Consider the following 23,372-nt stretch of genomic DNA (forward strand, 5'->3'; position numbering starts at 1 on the left):
GCCTGAAACCGATCATTCCGGAAGAGGAAATTATATACGGTAATAAATGTCGTAAGATCCCATTTCTGTACCACGTTGTTGTTGTCTTCAGTCCTGGGACTGGTTTGATGAAGCTCTCCATGCTACTCTATCCTGTACAAGCTTCTTCATTTCCCAGTACTTACTGCAACATACTTCCTTCTGAATCTGCTTAGTGTTTTCATCTCTTGGTCTCCCTTTAAGAATTATACCCACTACGCTGCCCTTCAATACTAAATTGGTGATCCCTTGATACCTCAGAACATGTCCTACCAACCGATCCCTTTTTCTAGTCTAGTTGTGCCACAAACTTCTCTTCTCCCCAGTTCTATTCAATACCTCCTCATTAGTTATGTGATCTACCCATCTAATCTTCACCATTATTTTGTAGCACCACATTTCGAAAGCTTCTATTCCCTTCTTGTCCAAACTATTTATCGTCCATGTTTCACTTCCATACATGGCTACACTCCATACAAACACTTTCAGAAACGACTTCATAACACTTAAATCTATACTCGATGTTAACAAATTTCTCCTCTTCAAAGACGCTTTCCTTGACATTGCCAGTCTACATTTTAAATCTTCTCTACTTCGACGATCATCAGTTATTTTGCTCCCCAAACAGCAGAACTCCTTTACTACTGTAAGTGTCTCATTTCCTAATATAATTCCCTCAGCATCACCCGACTTAATTCGACTACATTCCATTATCCTCGTTTTGCTTTTGTTGGTGTTCATCTTATATCCTCTCTTCAAGAGACTATCCATTCGGTTCAACTGCTCTTCCAAGTCCTTTGCTGTCTCTGACAGAAATACAATGTCATCGGTGAACCTCAAAGTTTCTATTTCTTCTCCAAGGATTTTTACTCCTGTTCAGAATTTTTCTTTTGTTTCCTTCTCTTCTTGCTCAATATACAGATTGACTAACATCTGGGAGAGGCTACAACCCTGTCTCACTCCCTTCCCAACCACTGCTTCCCTTTCATGTCCTTTGACTCTTATAACTGCCATCTGCTTTCTGTACAAATTGTAAATAGCCTTTCTCTCCATGTATTTTACCCCTGCCACCTTCAGAATTTGAAAGAGATTATTCCAGTCAACATTGTGAAAAGCTTTGCCTTAGTCTACAAATGCTAGAAACGTAGGTTTGCCTTTCCTTAATCTAGCTTCTAAGATAAGTCGTAGGGTCAGTATTCCCTCACGTGTTTCAATATTTTTACGGAATACAAACTCACCTCCTCCGAGGTCGGCTTCAACTAGTTTTTCCTTTCGTCCGTAAAGAATTCGCTTTGGTATTTTGCAGCAGTGACATATTAAACTGATAGTTCGGTAATTTTCACATCTGTCAACAACTAGTTTCTTTGGGATTTGAATTATTACATTCTTCTTGAAGTCTGAGAGTATTTCAACTGTCTTATACATCTTGCTCACCATATGGTAGAGTTTTGTCAGAACTGGTTCTCTCAAGGGTGTCAGTAGTTCTAAGGGAATGTTATCTACTCCAGCGTCTTTTTTCAACTCAGGTCTTTCAGTGCTCGGTCAAACTCTTCATGCAGAATCATATCTCCCATTTCATCTTCATCTACATCCTCTTCCATTTCCATAATATTCTCCTCAAGTACATCGCCCTTGTAGAGACCCTCTATATCCTTCTTCCAGATTTCTGTTTTCCTTCTTTGCTTAGAACTGGGTTTCCATCTGAGCTCTTGATTTTCGTACATGTGGTTCTCTTTTCTCCAAAGGTCTCTTTAATTTTCCTGTAGGTAGTACCATCTTACCCCCAATGAGTTCAGCCTCTATATCCTTACATTTGTCCTCTAACCATCCCTGCTTAGCCATTTTGCACTTCCTGTCGATATCATTTTTGAGACACTTGTATTCCTTTTTGCATGCTTCATTTACTGCGTTTTTATATTTTCTCCTTTCATCAATTAAATTCAATATTTCTTCAGTTACCCAAGTCTTTTTACCTACTTGATCCTCTGCTGCCTTCACTACTTCATCCTTCAAAGCTACCCATTCTTCTTGTACTGTATTTCTATCCCCCATTCCTGTCAACTGTGTCCTTATGCTCTCCTTGAAACTGTATACAACCTCTGGTTTAGTCAGTTTATCCAGGTCCCATCTTCTTAAATTCCCACATTTTTGCCGTTTCATCAGTTTTAATCTCCAGTTCATAACTAATGGATTGTGATCATATCTGTCCCTGGAAATGTCTTACAATTTAAAACCTGGTACCTAAATCTCTGTCTTACCATTATATAATCTATCTGATACCTTCTAGAATCTCTTCCATGTACACAACCTCCTTTTTGATTCTTGAGCCAAGTGTTAGTTATGATTAAGTTAAACTCCGTGCTAAATTCTACCAGACGGTTTCCTCTTTCATTTCTTACCCCCAATACATATTCACCTACTATGTTTCCTTCTCTCCCTTTTCCTACTCTCCAGTTTCAGTAATCCATGACTATTAAATTATCCTCTCCCTTCACTATCTGAATAACTTCTGTTATCTCATCATACATTTCATCAAGTTCTTCATCATCGGCAGAGCTAATTGGCATATAAACTTACACTAGTGTAGTTTGCATGGGGGTTGTGTCGATCGTGGCTGCAATAATGCGTTCACTATGCTGTTTGTAGCAGCTTACCCGTACTCCTATTTTTATTATTCATTATTAAACCTACTCCTGCATTACCCCTATTTGATTTTGTATATATAGTCCTGTATTCACCTGACCAAAGGTCTTCTTCCTCCTGCTACCGAACTTCACTAATTTCCACTAAATCTGACTTTAACCTATCCATTTCCATTTTTAAGTTTTCTAACCTACCTGCCCGATTGAGGGATCTGACATTCCACCCTTCGATCCGTAGAACGCCAGTTTTCTTTCTCCTGATAACGACGTCCTCTTGAGTAGCCCCTGAGCGGAGATCCGAATGGGAGAGTATTTTACCTCCGGAATATTTTACCCAAGTGGACGCCATCATCCTTTAACCATACAGTAAAACTTCATGCCCTCGGGAAAACCACAAACAACAGTAAACACAAATTTAAAGGCCCTGTCATTTCGGTATGTAATTCATAGTTTTCTAATGCAAAATTCGTAAATAACTATAGAATGGCCTATAAGACGGAAACTAATAGTGAATTAATTAAAATAACGCAGGAAAAGTGTAAAATTCCATCGTCGTTTTAGTAAATTTCTTGCCGTGGTACTCATTACAGAAAACTATTTTTGTACAAATTTTAATCTTACACTAGCTATTTTTCGTACCGTCTATGGCCTTTTGACTTACAAGAGCAATTATCGTAACTAAATTAAATATATTTATTTTAAGTATATAAATTGCGAGATATATTGAAATTTTATTATTTATTTTGTAACTTTGCAAGGAATAAAATCAAGTGAACAAATGGAAAAAGCGCAACTGACCATCATTTCAGTTCTCAACAAAGGTTCTTGATTATCGCGGAGAAAGCGCTAAAAATATGTTTTCGCCCTTTTGATTTGCATACCTGCATGTATTCAAAGAGAAATGTTGTAATTTCAGTGCAATTTCGGTTCGCATTCAAAGGAAATGGAGTAAGTTTATGGTGATATCCAGCTCGCATTAGAAGAAAATGGCATAATGTTATTGCGATATTTATAGTCTGCTCTAGCACTTTAGCAAATGGCAAACTAGCAGTCTACTTCATATTCGCTTTCATGGTGCAAGACATTTAGTCTTGCAGTGTTGTTTGCTGGTATTAAAGAAAATGGGACAAGTTGGACAGCATCTACCTGTGAACCGTTCTCCACACAATACTGCAGCTTTTTATGAGTTTTGGTGATATTTTTCTTAATTAAGAGTGTGTCCATTAATTCTTAGTTAGTATACGTCACCTTTCTCCAGATTAACCTTCAATGCATTACTAATGATTCGACTATGTGGATATGTCACAAACAACACACAATATTCAATGAACTGACTGTTGTTCAGTTAGCTCCTCCGAACTGAAGATGTAGCTCTTGTTTGCAACACAAGTTTCTCACGAGAGTAGCATAAACAAACTGTGCCTATTGCCACGCAGTGAAAGTTTCCTTGGAGGGTGTCGTAAACCTCTGGCTTTCAGGACAGTCAACAGATGCAAAAAGGACACAAAAATTTCTGTATCCATTGTGATTTTTACTCCTTGATGTCTCATTAAATTAGAAAAATAGGTATATTACTTAGTATGACTCATTGAGATCTACTCTTCTAGAGGTCCCTGTGTCTCAGTTGTTACTGAAGTTGTAAGAAGGCGTAGGTGAAAACAGGTTACAAATGTAATATTGCTTCTCTTCTACCAGCAATGTACCATAAGTCTAAGGAGGAGAGAAGTGTCGCTATTGTTTAGGAAAATACACAGGTCATTACAGGAAGTTCGCCGAAAAGATGCACATTATCATATCGCTCGCAGAAATGTCTGGAGAATTTTCCAGCACAGTATATGCTTTTTTTTGACGTGTTTCTGTATAACAGAAGCCTCCTCTGTAGGAATCAACAGACATTCCTCGAGGTACGAACTTTTTAATATCAGCTCACTATGCTCATCTACGAGACACAGAGGGCAATAAGTATCAGCTCTCTGGAGGATGGCGTGTTATTTGGTATCTGGGAACCGTTCCAACAACGCCACCTAGAGAACAAGTCATTATCTCTTGGGTATGACGTCACACATTTGAGATCAGGCCACTTGCGGTAACTCGGTCTTCAGCATAGTGACGAATGACAGCAGACGGTAACCTGAATGCGCGGCAGATCCTGTCACAACACCGGGACACTTGGTGCATTTTGCGCCGTAAACTTTGGGGTGGCAGCCCATTCAACAGAAGCAAAAAGGACACTAAAACTTCTGTATACAATGTAACTTTTACGTCTTGGCCTTGGGTTATTAAGTCTTGGCGGTATGGATGAGAGGAGGGCTGCAGTGAAGCTACAGCAAGTGGACCTTCTCACATTTAGGCACGGGCACAGGATATCTGTTATGACAGGTTTTACGAAAGCAGAGCATAGTGGAGGGAGGATAGGTAATCCTATTGAGAGGATCGAATGGAACTAATAAAGACACAGTGAAACACACTTGCAGTTTGGCATTGTAATGGAATATATTAATAACCAATATTAAACAAAATAGACAACGAACCAGAGAAAACTTGGTTATTTCATAGCCAAAAAGATGAAAATATTTATTCATGTGTAGGCAATGGAATTCATTTTCCAACTCAGCAATCCAGTTTAGGATCCCTATTGTTAGAAATTCGTGTGCATTGTCAGAAATACATGTACTTTTTTCTCAGTCATTCTGTATTTCTATATGATTATGTTCAATGCAGTTTGTCAATCCTATTTCATGCAGAAGTAGTGCTTTTAGATTATATCGATATTCTTTGTGTATGATTTGTTATATGGCTGGCTTCTTGCATAGTAAAAATGGATAACATAAATTAACATGTATTCAAGTAAGCCAAATGTAGTCTTTCTAAAGTGACAGACTGTACAAATTGTCACTCCCTCGACTGCGCCTGTCTTCAATCTTGTACTTGCGAACATACCAGCACACCTCATCAAAGTGTACTCACAAGTTCATCGTAAATAAGCATCATGTGTTCTATACCAAGTGGAGCCAAGATTGACATCCTTGGGCGCTAAATTTCCGTATTAAACTTTCTTGCACCTTTCATGTATTAAAATTCTGAGTTAACAGAAAAGATTTACAACTTTTACGAAAAAGTTGCAGGCGTTTTGTCTAAATGGAAATACTCATAGATGGCACAAAGGTTGTCGTCAATTTCATCACTAGAGTTATTTGCGGGAGAGTGAACCGGAAATTTGTGTGTGTTCACAATTTTTACAAACAATCAACAATATCTAGAATTTACCAACAGGTATTTCGGAATATCTGACCACATAAATTGTTGTGGTCTCAGACGGTATATCCCGAAAATGTCTATAAAAAACATTATCTACAGACGTGGCAGAGCGCGCGCGACCAATCATTACACTGGAGGGGAGGTCAGCTAGTCTGGCGCCCTCAACAAGTGGTGGGAAATTCCGTCCGTATGAACGGTCAGCAGAAGGTAGCTGCCATGATTGTGCTAAATGAATAGGGAAAATATGAAACCAAAAAATCCTATTTAAAAACTGAAGCAAAGTAGTGACAGGGAACTCAGTCACATAGTATAAAAGTCAAAAATTTGACTTTTCCGCCAGTGAAGACGTGACCTCGCTAGGAGATTTAGAATAAAATTTATTAACCAGACAATATTTCGAATATAAAATGATGTTTAAAAATTTATGACTCACTAACATATTGTTGTTGTTGTGGTCTGCAGTCCACAGACTGGTTTGATGCACCTCTCCATGCTACTCTATCCTGTGCAAGCTTCTTCAACTCCCAGTACCTACCGGAGCCTAAATCCTTCTGAATCTGCTTAGTGTATTCATCTCTTGGTCTGCATCCACGATTTTTACCCTCTACGCTGCCCTCCAATACCAAAATGGTGATCCCTTGATGCCTCAGAACATGTCCTACCAACCGATCCCTTCTACTAGTCAAGTTGTGCCACAAACGTCTCTTCTCCCCAGTTCTATTCAATACCCATCTAATCTGCAGCATTCTTTTGTAGCACCACATTTCGAATGCTAATATTCTCTTCTTGTCCAAACTATTTATCGTCCATGTTTCACTTCCATACATGGCTACACTCCATACAAATACTTTCAGAAACGACTTCATGACACTCAAATCTATACTCGATGTTAACAAATTTCTCCTCTTCAAAAACGCTTTCCTTGACATTGCCAGTCTATACTTTCAATTCCTCTTTACTTCGACGATCAACAGTTATTTTGCGCCCCAAATAGGAGAACTCCTTCACTACTGTAAGTGTCTCATTTCCTAATATAATTCCCTCAACATCACCCGACTTAAATCAACTACATTCCATTATCCTCGTTTTGCTTTTGTTGATGTTCATCTTATATCCTCTCATCAAGACACTATCCATTCCGTTCAACTGATCTTCCAAGTCCTTTGCTGTCTCTGACAGAAATACAATGTCATCGGCGAACCTGAAAGTTTTTATTTCTTTTCCATGGATATTAACTCCTGCTCCGAATTTTTCTTTTGTTTCCTTCTCTTCTTGCTCAATATACAGATTGACTAACATCTGTGAGAGGCTACAACCCTGCCTCACTCCTTTCCCAACCACTGCTTCCCTTTCATGTCCTTTGACTCTTATAACTGCCATCTGGTTTCTGTACAAATTGTAAATAGAGTTTCGCTGCATGTATTTTACCCCTGCCACCTTCAGAATTTGAAAGGGAGTATTCCAGTCATCATTGCGAAAAGCTTTACCTAAGTCTACAAATGCTAGAAACGTAGGTTTCCCTTTCCTTAATCTAGCTTCTAAGATAAGTCGTAGGGTCAGTGTTCCCTCACGTGTTTCAATATTTTTACGGAATTCAAACTGATCTTCCCCGAGGTCGGCTTCTACTAGTTTTTCCTTTCGTCCGTAAAGAATTCGCTTTAGTATTTTGCAGCAGTGACTTATTAAACTGATAGTTCGGTAATTTTCACATCTGTCAACACGTAGTTTCTTTGGGATTGGAATTATTACATTCTTCTTGAAGTCTGATTGTATTTCACCTGTCTCATACATCTTGCTCACCATATGGTAGAGTTTTGTCAGGACTGGTTCTCTCACGACTTTCAGTAGTTCTAAGGGAATATTATCTACTCCAGGGTCTTGTTTCTGCTCAGGTCTTTCAGTGCTCTGTCAAACTCTTCACACAGTATCATATCTCCCAATTCATCTTCATCTACATCCTCTTCTATTTCCATAATATTGTGCTAAGGTACATCGCCCTTGTAGAGACCCTCTATATCCTTCTTCCAGATTTCTGTTTCCCTTCTTTGCTTGGAACTGGTTTTCCATCTGAGCTCTTGATTTTCGTACATGTGGTTCTCTTATCTCCAAAGGTCTCTTTAATTTCCCTTTAGGTAGTACCTATCTTACTCCTAATGAGATCAGCCTCTACATCCTTACATTTGTCCTCTAGCCATCACTGCTTAGCCATTTTGCACTTCCTGTCGATATCATTTTTGAGACGTTTGTAATCCTTTTTGCCTGCTTCATTTACAGAATTTTTATATTCTCTACATTCATCAATTAAATTCAATATTCCTTCCGTTACCCAAGGATTTCTACTAGCCCTTGTCCTATTACCTACTTGGTCCTCTGCAACCTTTACTACTTCATCCCTCAAAGCTACCCACTCTTCTTCTACTGCATCTGTTTCAAACATTTCTGTCAATTGTTCCCATATGCTCTCCTTGAAACTCTATACATCCTCTAGTTTAGTCAGTTTATCCAGATCCCATTTCCTTAAATTCCCACAGTTTTGCAGTTTCGCCAGTTTTAATCTACAGTTCATAACTAACAGATTGTGGTCAGAGTCAAAAATCTGTCCCTGGAAATTTCTTACAATTTAACACCTGGTTCCTAAATATCTGTCTAACCATTATTTAATGTATCTGAAACCTGTCAGTATCTCCAGGCTTCTTCCATGTATACAAACTTCTCTTATGATTCTTGAACCAAGTGTTAGCTATGATTAAGTTGTACTCTGTGCAAAATTCTACCAGGCGGCTTCCTCTTTCATTTCTTACCACCAGTCCATATTCACCTTCTATGTTTCCTTCTCTCCCTTTTCCTACTCTCCAGTTTCAGTAATCCATGACTATTAAATTATCTTCTCCCTTCACTATCTGAATAACTTCTCTTATCTCATCATACATTTCATCAAATTCTTCATCATCCGCCGAGCTAATTGGCATATAAACTTGCACTAGTGTAGTTTGCATGGGCGTTGTGTCTATTGTGGCCACAATAAAGCGTTCACTATGCTGTTTGTAGCGGCTTACCCACACTCCTGTTTTTTTTTATTAATTATTAAACCTACTCCTGCATTACCCCTATTTGACTTTGTATTTGTAGCCCGGTATTCACCTGACCAAAGGTCTTCTTCTTCCTGCTACCGAACTTCACTAATTTCCACTAAATCTAACTTGAACCTATCCATTTCCATTTTTAAATTTTCTAACCTACCTGCCCGAGTAAGGGATCTGACATTCCACTCTCCGATCCGTAGAACGCCAGTTTTCTTTCTCCTGATAACAACATCCTCTTGAGTAGTCCCCGCCCGGAGATCCAAATGGGGGAGTATTTTACCTCTGGAATATTTTATCCAAGAGGAAACCATCATCATTTAACCATACAGTAAAGCTGCATGCCCTCGTGCAAAATTACGGCTGTAGTTTCCCCTTGCTTTCAACCGATCGCAGTACCACCACAGCAAGGCTGTTTTGGTTAGTGTTATAAGGCCATATGAGAAATCATCCAGACTGTTGCCCCTGCAATTACCAAAAAGGCTGCTGCCCCTCTTCACGAACCACACGTTTGTCTGGCCTCTCAACAGATACCCCTCTATTGTGGTTACACCTACCTATCTGTAGAGCAGAGGCACGCAAGCCTCCCCACCAACAGCAAGGTCCATGGTTCATGGGGTGGGGGGAGGTGGGGGAGGGCGAGGGTGACTAACACATTACGCTGTTGAAATAAACGCAGTGTCAAGGGATATGCCTCATCGAACAGTATCGGGAATATATATTCAGTTAGCGAAAAACTGAATTTTCTGGCAAACAAAACATGTAACAACTAAAGTAATGGCGGCACTGGTAAACAGAGGTAATCAGGACGTATGACTGCCATTAGTTTGTTTAGTGTTTATCAACAACGTAATGTCGAAAAACAGGGCCCACAAAAGTAAAAACACTATTTGTGAGAAAACCATGAAACCTACAGAAAAAAGAGCAACATTGAAAAGCTGATTGGATTTACGTCTAAATTCGTGTAATATGTTCCTATAACATTAAATGAGTAGTACATATACCTTTGGAAAGTCGGAAATACTTGAGTCTGGATCATAGCCAGTGTGAGTCCGTACGCATCGACGGTCATTTTCGCTTGACGCATGTTTAGATGGGCAGTTGGAGCGGTGCTCGCAGACAGATAGGTCGTGTGGGCGAATGGAAGTCGCCTCCTGTGTGTAACCGATATATTTTCAAAGTATGCTGTGGTGATCACGAGGAGCTCTGAAAAAAATTTCCGCTTGTTCGCACTTAGAAGACATTCAAGCACCGTGAAAAAATGATTGGGACTTACTTCGCGAATCTCGAACGAAAAGAGTTTGAAACGTAGTTCAGCTCTTAGGCGCTGAGAAATATTGCGTTAGGCAACTTCCTCTAAACTCTGTGAACTGAAACTTTCTGGAAGATTAAAACTGAGTGTCGACCGAGAATCGAACTCGGGACCTTTGCCTCTCGCGTGCAAGTGTTCTACCGACTGAGCTACCCAACCACGACTTACGACACCTCCTCAAAGCGTTATTTCCACCAGTAACTCATCTCCTACCATCCAAAGTTCACATAAGCTCTCCTGCGAAACTGTTGCACGTGAAGCTTTGAGGACGGGTCGTTAAAACGAGCTCTTGTAGCTCAGATGGTAGAGCATTTGACCACGAAGGGCAAAGGCCCTGAGTTTGAGTCTCCGTCCGGCACATAGTTTTAATCTACCAGGAAGTTTCACATCAGCGCACACTCCGATGCAGAGAAAAAATGTTATTCTGTTACCATCCCCCAGGCTGTGGCAATGTCATGCGTCTGCAAGTTTGGCATAAGAGCTTCTGTGAAGTTTCGAGCGTAGGACACGAGGTACTGCCGGAAGTTGTGAAGGGGAGTCGCAAATCATGCTTGGGTAACTCAAATGTGGACTTATTTACGAATAGAACATGCAGCTCTCGAAAACACGCACGTTACCGAACATTATTTGCTAACTATCTTCGAGGAGTCTTTGTTGGACTTCCACTAAGTTGGCGGGAGTGCCAGGAGAAGAGGGAACCCCTCCCCCTTCCCGTCCTCCTTCCCCCCGGCGGTTTCTAAGCCACCTATGATCGATGATTGTGCGTTGGACCTCCGCGAATGGGAGAGCACGTCGGAGATTGCGAGGATTTTATTTCGCTTTTCTTTTTCTTTTCTTTTTCTTTACCCAGCATTTATACTATTTTATCTGTAACTGATGTACGTTCCACATAGTTTCATATAATAGTGAATATTACATAAACAAAGTGCAAGTAAATAAACAGCAGTAACGCCCTCCACTTCCGTTGATTCCTGTGTCTCCCTCTATCCTGTGCTCAACAGGCTCGGCGGTGGTGAGCGGAACACTGTCATCAGACCTCAGTTTTCGACCCCTGTCCACTTTGCTCCCTGAAGCCCCACGGTCCACTACCCATAAAATTAAAAAAAAAAAAGTGAGACGAGGTGCTGCGGTGGATAACGTATATACAAAGTGTGTTGTCACCGCCAGACACCACACTTGCTCGGTGGTAGCCCTTAAATCAGCCGCGGTCTTATAGTATACGTCGGACCCGCGTGTCGCCACTATCAATAATTGCAGACCGAGCGCCGCCACACGCATGTCTAGAGAGACTTCCTAGCACTCAACCCCAGTTGTACAGCCGACTTTGCTAGCGATGGTTCACTGACTTCTACGCTCTCATTTGCCGAGACGATAGTTAGCACAGCCTTCAGCTACGTCATTTGCTACGATCTAGCAAGGCGCCATTATCAGTTACGATTGATACTGTGAATCATGTAATTTCAATGAGCAACATTCGTCTTTAATGGAGTAAAGTTAAGTATTCCACCAGCTACGTCCGTCTTTCTCAATTCTAATTCCCTTGCCATGTTCCAGACCTCACGCCAGCCTGCATGAGCTAAAACGCGTGCATTTCGGCCTCCTTCAGTACCAAGGTATTGGCTATCCTGCCAACCACAACACAAAGTCACCGCTGTTAGATTGTTACACAAAACATTTTTTTCATTTATAGTATGAAATTGTATTCAATATACACATCCATAATGCAGTTATCTTCTTTATTTGTTTCTGTTACTCGAACCTTTAGAAAAATGTTTGAGCACTTGCTCCGAAAGTCAAAAGTTCAGACCTCGAGTCTCGGTCCGGTACACAGTTTTGATCTGCCAGGAAGTATCGTATCAGCGCACTCTCCGCTGCACAATGAATATCGGATTGTGGATCTACGAACTCTTCTGCAGTTAACTTTGTTGGTGATCTGCAGTTAAAGATACAGTTAGTTCGTAATTACAGAACTTCAATTTAGAAGCGTGGTGAACCACTCTGAATAATTTTCGTGGCTTTGATAATGGTTCAGCGAACATCCGATGCTGCTCGATCTGATTAAGTTCTCCGACTGACAAATATTATTTTAATTACAAGTTGTTGTGAATAGTACGAAAGGCTATTTCGTTTGTGGCTTCGCGGATAAAATCTTTCTGCGAAAAGTGAACGTTTTTTCATTGCAAATTTCTGCCTGCAGTTTTAATAAACTTGTGACGCTCTTCATTTAGGGTTATGCCCAACGGATGCGCTGGCTGGCGTCTGGACAGTGAGGGAGCAAATGTTTTGAAACCCGACCACGCATTCGTTAGTCCTATGAACAGGGTTATTCTTGCTTCATCTAATTTTTTTTTACTCGTGATTAAACATGTGGGGCACACGAGCCGAACTTCGATGAAAGCAAACCTTTGTAAGTTCATTAGTCATTTACTTTTTCACTGACCAAGCAGCAGGAAGGGCAGAGCAATTTAAAAAATTAACATTCTATCTCCCATAGAAGTTACCACAAATTACATAGCTCGTGGCTGGTCTCATCAGGTATAGTCCGCAGCTCTTGTTCTAGTGGCTAGCGTTACTATCTCTGGATCACGGAGCACCGGGTTCGCTTCCTGGAGGGGTTGGGGATTTACTCTGCCTTGATATTGGGTGTTTGTGTTGTCACCACCATTCATGAAAGTGACTAGACTGGAATGTGTACAGAGTGGGAATTTGTACGGGAGCTGAGGACCATGCAGCTGAGAGCCCAACAAACTAAACATCATCATCATCATCATCATCTGGAATAAAATTAACATTTTTCCTAATATTAACCCAATTAACGTCGTAAGGGTTCAGCAATAAGCTTGAAACGTCCCCTTAGAAAAATTATACATGACTGTGCTTAAACTGACACACAATATTTTTAGCGCAACACAATCAGACTTTCAATAATCCCTACAAAAGAATGGCCCTGACTAACATTAACCTATACCTTTCACAAATCGCTTACTTCACAAAAATCTTCGTTACTCAAGCTACTGCAAGACAGCGAGCGCCACTACTGCCAGCTAAATAAAAGATTCGAACTACTGAACGCATTAACTACTGATAGGCATAGTTAGCAAATGAAAGATTTTGATAGAGAGCAAACAATGTATTTACCTCAATAGTGTTCAAAAGTCATAATGTATATAGCAGTTCCTGACATCCAGTCTTACAAATTTCATAACTCCGCCGTCTCTCTCCCCACATCCACCACTGCTGGCGGCTCACCTCCAACTGCACAACGCTACGCGCTGTTAACATCCATCTGAACAACACTACAATTGCAGACAGCAATGCAAACTAGCCACAGACTGCGCACAGCACAGCCATTGATTTTTAATACACAGCGCTATGTGGCGTTACCAATAACAAAACCTGAACAGCCTACTTACATAGCCCCCATGCTCCCCACAAAAAATGTTACAAATTGTTTTGGGCACTGGCCAATACAGATTTGAGAAATTTTTTCATAATTACAGTAAGAAAGTTATCAAATGCACACACTTATTAATACAATGTTGGTCAAAAGCTAAAATTTTCTCACAGTCCATAAAGACAGTCCTGATCATTCTACACAGGAAAATTGCAGTTTTTTTCTCAAAGTCTGAGCAGTAAAAGAGAATGCACACGGAAGTAGTGGATTTCCATGCAGTCTTGAAGAAGGTTTATTGTCCTTCCAACGAAAAGACAGTGCTGACTCTTGACATGCAGACAAGTAGTGGGCCACAACAGAGCAAACCCACAGCAGAGTCAGTCGAAGTTTTGAAGAATATTGGTAGGTAGCTCATCACAGATCAGACCCAGTGTAGTCCTCGTAGAGATTACGGTATTGGTGAACCACCAGAGGTGCAGACCCACTGCAGTCCTTGTGGAAATAATGGTATTGGTGGGCCATCAAAAATGCAGACCCGGTGTAGTCCTTGTAGAGATGGCAAGAAGCCATCCGTTGCGACTGTGCAGGTGCACAATCACCATCGAAGAGTCTTGCAGAGAATATAGCAAGTCCATAAACCATCAGTTATGCACTCACAAAGTTTTTGGAATTGTCCTTAGAACCAGCAATGCTGTTAACGAGTCCCTTGCTGAATTATTAACACACATGCAAGCACTATCAGTCCTAACTTCTCACATGTTGTGCATATACTGTGACCAACAGAAATGTGTGCAGTGAAATGTATGCTTACAAGTTACTTAATTTACTGAACTGGTGTCCATTACAATTTTATAACACCAGACTACAATTACAAAGATACAGAAAACATTATTAAAACATAATAATACAGATAACATTTGTAGTAATACAGGCTTCACAAAAGAATCGAACTAACATACGCATCAGAGTTACAGGAATTATGACATAAGTACATACATAAAAGATGAGAATAACTTTTGAAACATCAACTTCACACATGAGCATTAAACTAAAACAGAATAAATAATGTCTAAACATCTTTACAAAGTAAATAGCATATTATCAGACAAATTCTACAACGTAACTCTCATCAGATAAACACATAAAGAGAGGAAGAACACGCATACCTAAGGGTACACAAACACATAGTGGGATAACACAAGAGGAAAGGGCAGGGTTTGTTTTAAGTGTAATATTTGGTACTGCAGTCCAACCCAAAACTTCATTCCATAGATCTTTCGTCTTATTACAACATTTGTATCCACCAAAAAAATCCTATCCGAGCATGCTTTCTGTATTTATATGTTCACATATTTATTACCTGATTATCTATTTTCCAGTATCTTACCTCATCATTTATTTCGGAGAAAATCCTACCTAAACCTGTTGTCCCTAAACCCAACTTCTTTGTTCATATCCTCTTTTAAATACTTTTTTGGACAAACCATTTTCTTATAGCTTCTTAATGCATTTCTTCCAATTCTTCATAGTTAGTTTCTTATATAATCTACCCCCTCTTAAGCTAACTTAAATCTACTGAGCTCACATATTTATACCAAGAAACGAGGCAATGCAGCAGCACATAGCAAATTAACAGAAACAGCAATGACAAAAAATGCAAATTGGCGAAGAAAGCAGCAGTAAATCTAAATTAGCAGAGAAATTGCCATATTACAACTAAGATGAGCCAATGTGCAGCAACAAGAAAAATCAATCAGTAGTAAAACTGGTTTAACAGAGTAATACAAAGTGAATCTTAGTAGCACTATGCCTGGCAAACAGCAGCATCAAATGCAATAACGTATACCTAAACATGACGAAGCTCAAGAAAAAAAAAATATTACAGTAAAGACAACAATGTAGAAAAGGGAAATGTCTATTCACATCTTAATATCTATGTCATTATAGTGGTGCACCAGAAAACTAATTCTACAAAAGATATTACAAAGCAGTTGAAAAGAAAATTAAGTATGCAGTTATTGGTATTAATCCATTCTTATTGTACTTTCCTTACCAAATGCTCTTTTTTCGATGAACGTGGTTCATAAAATTATTATTTAATAGATCTGTTAACAGAAAGTGTTCACATTAGCAAATGTATTTAATTTTATTTAATAAAACCAATGCTGCAACATAGCTGGAAACCAGATATCAAATAAAATAAGCAACTATGAAAGGCAAAGCATAAAAATATCATTCAATAATCATGTGACATTTCATAAGTTAGCAGAAATTCTCTCAACTCTCGTAGAAAGACGCTTGTCATTATCAGGTGTGCAGATGTAAGTATCTTTCCAAGTAATGAGCGTGTCGTTTTTGCGATGCTTTCTACAAAGGAATGTCAATAGCGACGTTAATGGCCTCCTTTTTTCTCCACCTGTGCCTCTGAAAGGCACACACTAATGACTTTTTCTCAAGGTGGCTGGCACACCTGGACGCTCACAACGCATTACGCCACAGTCCCTTACCTTTCTTACCGAAATATTTATGACAGCAGTTTCCGCTACAGTGACAATCTCATATAAAAATATTTTCAAAGGTTGAGAATTTGCGTTACAAATGTGTAGAAAATAAAATCCTATAAATATAACAGTGTCCAAAAAATCTTCGACGGCATTGTAATAGATTCACGCATGTACACACATTTCATAATTCGTAAAGTACGATTCTTGTTTTCCAACATCCTTTCCCACGAATCAGAGTCCCTAACCACTACTCATTATTCCTTACCTTATTATACATATACATATTCGTCGACAGTTCTTCAATATTTCATCATTATAAGTATGTAGAATAATCAAATTCCTCATATAGCATCAGCTTATTGATCATAAAAATACCGCAAGAGCGTAATACGCATCGTCATCATAACATCATAAAATCTCAGCCAAATCTCAAAATCGTCGTAGCTTCCTTCAATACTTTCAAAACCTAAGATAATTCTCTGCTCATGTGAAAAGTGTCATCTACCTCAAACGTACTTTAAAAATCATGATCCCTTATCAAACACATAATTCAAAGCTCTCGTAGTATCACAATTGTTTCAGAAAAATATGAACAGTTCACAACGTATAGACAAAATACCATTTCATAAGTGTGAAGTTATCCAACTGTGTAATTACTTAAACATCTATCACTAATGTAGTAAAATAAATGTTTGTCTCTCTCAGTTAAATGATCAGATAGCTGTGTAATTTGTGTGTTAGAGAAATATGGTACCGATTTGTAAAGTTGTATAAGCAAATACCATATTAGCTAGGGCTCCTTGCGCTTGCCATACACATGGTACACAAAGTAAGCGTGTACCCCCCTGAGGATAAATGTAATTATACCCTCAGGTGTTACAGATTACAGCAATGGAATGAAATGTATCACGGAAAACTTCCTTTGTAATTGAAAAATCTTGAAAAATAAGTGGTTTCAGTACAAAATTAATCACTCAAATACGTGTACAGTAGCGCTAAACTATGCGTCTTGTTGTAAGATAATCTCTGTGGAAGTGTCGTAGTTATCGTCCTCCGAAAGCTAAGTTCAGCAGAAGTTAATGAACGTACATCATGATAAATAAAAGTGAAATGCTTCGGGTATAGATATCTTAGTTATTACGCATATTGCCGTGATGATGAAAGTACTGTGCTGTAACGTATTGTTGTGCTACCGAAATGGCTGTCTGCTTGTAGCTATACCACAAAAGTTATACTAAAACATGTTTTACTTTCCAGAATAATTCAGAAAAACAGTGCAGATATAAAACAGATACACCGCAGAAGCAACATGGTAAATTTTCACTCATTGGTAGCGTCGTGATAAAATCGTGTAGCTACGAAAGAAACCAAACGCTAAGTCATCTTTAATCTCACAGAAAGTACTTCAAATAATGAATGTCTTTCCAAATAAACCAAAATGTTGCATTAAAATCTCATTAGCAGTACCAATATAAGTTCTAAGTATGTAAGTCTTATTGTCGTTATGTAATCGTGCAACTAACAAGCAAGAATGTACACACACAATAACACTTTGTCGTCTGTTGACTATTGTGGTGTCACCGCCAGACACCACACTTGCTAGGTGGTAGCCTTTAAATCGGCCGCGATCCGTTAGTATACGTTGGACCCGCGTGTCGCCACTATCAATGATTGCAGACCGAGCGCCGCCACACGGCAGGTCGAGAGAGACTTCCTAGCACTCGCCCTAGTTGTACAGCCGACTTGGCTAGCGATGGTTCACTGACTTCTAGGCTCATATTTGCCGAGACGATAGTTAGCATAGCCTTCAGCTACGATATTTGCTACAACCTAGCAAGGCGCCAGTATCCATACTATTTATATTGTGAATCATGTACCATAAAGAGCGACGTTCTCCATGAATGGATTAAAGTTAAGTATTCCACCAGCTAAATCCGTTTTTCTCAATTCTAATTCCCTTGTCATGTTCCAGACCTCACGCCAGCCTGCGTGAGCTAAAACGCGTGCATTTCGGCCTCCTTTAACCATACTATTGGCTCTCCTGCCAACCACAACATTGGCAACGAGGCAACACCGCGTTCTTATCAATATTGCCCTGAATTACTTGTGTCATGGCTTCGCCACAATCTCCAGATGTACTGTCCGAATTTTATCGCTTACGGAATCAGCAGATGCAAGCCTTACTGGTTGCCCTTGGAGAGCTTGTCCAGGGTCAACGTGCGATGCAAAACGATGCGGCAGCAGCTGTTTCACCGCTAACGCAGCCACAACACGCTGTTGCTCCCACTTTCCGACCTTTTGATGCTCCACTGGAAAGCTGGACGGAGTGGTCACGCCAATTTGGATTCCATCTCGCCGCCTACAGAATTCAAGGTAACGAGCGGCACCCTTTTCTCCTTTCTTCAGTAGGGGTGCCCACGTACCGTGTAATAGTCAAATTATTTCCCCGACGCGACCTAGCAACTCTGTCCTACGACGGATCTTTGTCTGCATTAGATGAATATTTCAAAGATTCAGTCAATGTAGTTGTCAAACGGTATACCTTCTTTCGTACAAAACGTACGGCAGGTCAGACTAATCGGCAGTGGGTTGCAACCTTGCAAAGCCTTACTAGGGATTGTGCTTTTGAGTGTCAATGTGGACTCCCTTATTCAGATACTATGGTACGTGATCCAATTGAACAGAACGTTTCTGATTTTCGTATAAGGGAACAGATTTCCTCCCTTCAACAAGTGATGGACATATTGGATAGCCAGGACACACTTGACTTTGCTCAGGAATCATTTGAAACTTCGCCGGCAGTGTGTCAGGTTCACCGGCCCGCCGGGCGAGCTGCACGGACCAGTAAACAGCCCTCACGCCCGGTCGCGCTGCTGCCGCCAGGCTCTCAGCCACGTGTGCCGCGCTGGCAAGCAAATGCAGTGATCAAATCATGCCCACGGTGTGGTACTAAACATTCGCGTGAGAACTGCCCGTCACGCCAGACTATTTGCTTTTACTGTAATGAAAAAGGACATGTTCAGAGTGTTTGCCAGAAAAAGCTCGGAAGCTCAAAACCGTTCCAGGCCCTTTGCTTCGCGCCGGAATCGGAATCGAACCAAGGATACTCCGGCTCGCGAAACTTCGCCCATGGAAATTCATGTAGTTCATTCCACTCCGCCCGGTGCCACTATCTCTAACAGTGACTGTGTTTGTCCCAAAAATAGTGTGTGCGTCGACATCGCCGGAAATCCCGTCAAGTCGCAAGTGATTATGTACCAGTGTCAGTTCACGTTGCACGAGACAGTCAGTCTTGTCGTCAGCAGGACAATAAACTTTTTGTAGACTTGGACATTAACGGCAAAGTGATACCATTCCAGCTCGATACCGGAGCTGCAGTTTCACTGATCAATCAAGATACTTACAAACTGCTGGGCACACCTCCATCGCGTGCCGCAAATGTTAAATTATCTAGCTATTCCGGTAACGATATCCCTGTGCTAGGACAGTGCAGCCTTCTTGCAACATACAAAGGACAAACAAAACTTGTGTCATTTTACGTCCTTCGTTCTTCTTCTGCAGTGAACTTGTTTGGTTTCGATTTATTTCAGTTGTTTAACTTGTCTATAGTAAATCAGTTCCTCTCAGTGAACCCGACTGTGACTTCAAACAGTGTTTCTCGTGTATGTGAAGAATTTGCAGACATTTTTGCACCGGGTCTCGGTTGCGCTCAGAATTATAAAGCACATTGGGAACTGAAAGTAAACGCGCAACCGAAATCTTTCAAAGCGCGTAATGTTCACCACGCATTGTGTGATGAGGTCGCAAAAATATTACACGATTTGGAATCGCTAGGTGTAATTGAATGTGTGCAGGCTTCTCTCTGGGCATCACACTTAGTAATTTTGCCAAAACCTTCCGGAAAGTTGAGACTTTGTGTAGACTTCAAGGCAACAGTGAATCCACAACTGGTGATTGCCACTTTTCCTTTATGCCGCCCGGAAGATCTTTTTGATAAACTGTGCCCGGGTAAATATTTTTCGAAGTTGGACCTCGCAGATGCGTACGTACAAATACCGGTGGACAAAGAATCCGAGCGCGTTTTGGTGGTTAACACGCATCTTGGTTTGTATCGATTCAAAAGACTGCCATTCGGGTGTGTATCCGCCCCTGCATTGTTTCAGCAATATCTACAAACTGTTTGTGTGTCGGTCCCTACTGCAGCAAATTATCTGGACGATATTGTGATCTCTGGAAAGACGGAAGAAGAACATTTGGCCAATCTCAGAACATTATTTCAGGTCTTGCGACAAAATGGTCTTCGCTTACGGAGGGACAAATGTGTGTTTTTTGCTCGGGACTTACCATATTTGGGACATGTACGCAATACCCAAGGCATACATTCCAGTCCCAAGCACCTGCGTGCCATACAAGACGTTCTTTCGCATCAAAATTTGAAGCAGCTACAGAGTGTGCTGGAAAAATAAATTACTACCATCGCTATGTGCCACAGGCCTCTTCCATTTCAGCTCCGCTGCATCGCTTACGACATAAGGGTGTTCCGTTCGTCTGGACGACGGAATGCGGACGCGCCTTTCGCCAGTTGAAATCGGCGTTGCTTTCCAATACTTGCCTTACGCCATTCGATCTGCAGAAGCCCCTCTTGTTGATGGTGGATGCATCGGATTTCGGGATCGGTGCTGTGCTTGTGCACAAAGAGGGATCGCACGATCGCCCTATTGCCTTTGCGTCCAAATTGTTCTCGTCTGCGCAAAGAAATTATTCACAGATCGAGAGAGAAGCATTGGCTCTCGTCTTGGTGTTACAAAGTTTCATGATTTCTTGTATGGTCGTCACTTTACCATATTCACAGACCACAAAACTTTGACATCGTTTTTTCATCTGACCAAGCCTGTACCTCCACGTACAGCGCAGAAATTCATTCGCTGGTCCATTTTCCTCTCGCAGTACCGCTAAGATATCTCGTATCGGTCCACTGCTAAGCACGGAAACGCCGATGCGTTGTCCCGCTTGCCTGTTGCTGAGGATAGGGCATTCGATACCTCCGAACTTGCTTGCATGTTCATTGATGCGGAAACCGATGACGTGGTCGAATCGTTTCCGATTGATTTTCGTCGTGTAGCTGCAGCCACAGCAACCGACCCTGTCCTTCCTCCCATTCTGCGTTTTGTTGCTACGCAGTGGCCCTTGTCAAAGTCATGGATCGAGGACCCGTTGGTTCGCCGATTTTTTGTTAACAAGGAGAGACTTTTTGTACGACGTGGTGTTTTGTTGTTGCGTTCTGATAAGGATCAGTCCAGGGTCGTGGTACCACGTTCGTTACAGTCCTCTGTCTTACAGCTTCTCCACCAAGGACATTGGGGTATAGTGAGAACGAAACAACTTGCTTGTCAACACTGTACTTGGTTCGGAATCGATGCCGCGATTACGAATACGTGCTCTTCTTGCATGGTGTGTGCCGAACAACAATCACCACCTCCGCGGAAATTCTTTGCATGGCCAAAAGCCACTTCACCTTGGCAACGCTTACACATCGATTTTGCTGGTCCATTCTGGAATGCTCGATGGTTGGTTGTGGTAGATTCATTCAGTAATTTTCCTTTTGTTGTCTGGATTCCTTCCACGACGTCATCTGCCACCATCCAAGCGTTATCCACTATCTTTTGCATCGAAGGTCTTCCACAGACTATTGTTTCCGATAATGGCCCACAATTCATGTCCGCAGAATTTCAGTCATTCTGCGAGGAGAACGGTATTCAACATCTGACATCCGCGCCGTTTTCGCCACTGTCAAACGGTGCCGCTGAACGATTGGTCAGGACTTTAAAGTCACAGATGTTGAAGTTAAAACAGTCGCATTCTCGGGAGGACGCGTTATTGCTCTTTTTGTCATCGTATCGCCCTCAGCGCCGAGATGGTCGCTCGCCAGCTGAGTTGCTCCACGGTCGCCCTCATAGAACCTTGATGTCTTTGCTACATCCACCGCATCAGGTTCCTGTGCAGCGGCAGACACCTGCTTTTGCTCCAGGCAACGTTGTCTACTATCGCCACTATCGAGGTTCACGGCGTTGGCTCGAAGGGCGCATTCTTTGCTGCCTCGGACTCGCTATGTATCTGGTTTTGGGGGCCTCTGGTGAGGTGTGTCGGCATCTCAATCAGCTGCGCCTCTGTCGTCGCACGGGATCTGCCGCTCGCCGTCTGCTTTCAGCGACGGTGCCGTCCGGTCAGCGCCCCGGGGACCCATCTACTGGCTCACCTCAGCCCCAGGTGTTACCGACGCTGCCTTCCATTTTGCCCCATGGCGACGCGCCGTCGCCATCGCCGCCGCCACCGCCGCCGCTGCCTGTTCTCCCGCAGGCGACGCCCGCAGTGGACGCGTCGCTGCAACCGCCGGGCGCCTCCCTGGGTCACGCGCCCCCGATCGCTTCCCATGACCAGTCGTCCTCCGACATGGAACTCTTGCCCGCTCCGGACCATATGTCGTCTTCGCCCGCCGGGTGCCCGGGCCCCATTTTGGTCGACCCATCGGCCCCTCCTGTCTATCTCCGGGTGCATACACCGCATGTTGGCGTGCACCCTGGAGCAGGTTTTCAGGCGTTTCCTAGCTCCCCGCAGTCCGAATGGCAGGGTGCGGGTGGCACAGCCTCGCTTATTGTTAGAATTCCCACCTCGTCGCCTACGTCAACATGCGGTCCTCCCCTCGGCGGGCGGAAGCCTTATGGCACGACCGTACGCCGATTTGCGGGGGAGGAATGTGGTGTCACCGCCAGACACCACACTTGCCAGGTGGTAGCCTTTAAATCGGCCGCGGTCCGTTAGTATACGTTGGACCCGCGTGTCGTAACTATCAATGATTGCAGACCGAGCGCCGCCACACGGCAGGTCTAGAGAGACTTCCTAGCACTCGCCCTAGTTGTACAGCCGACTTGGCTAGCGATGGTTCACTGACTTCTAGGCTCTCATTTGCTGAGAGGATAGTTAGCATAGCCTTCATCTACGATATTTGCTACAACCTAGCGAGGCGCCAGTATCCATACTATTTATATTGTGAATCATGTACCATAAAGAGCGACGTTCTCCATGAATGGATTAAAGTTAAGTATTCCACCAGCTACGTCCGTTTTTCTCAATTCTAATTCCCTTGTCATGTTCCAGACCTTACGC

This window comes from Schistocerca gregaria, chromosome 5 (genome assembly GCF_023897955.1).
Source record: "Schistocerca gregaria isolate iqSchGreg1 chromosome 5, iqSchGreg1.2, whole genome shotgun sequence".
NCBI lineage: Eukaryota > Metazoa > Arthropoda > Insecta > Orthoptera > Acrididae > Schistocerca > Schistocerca gregaria.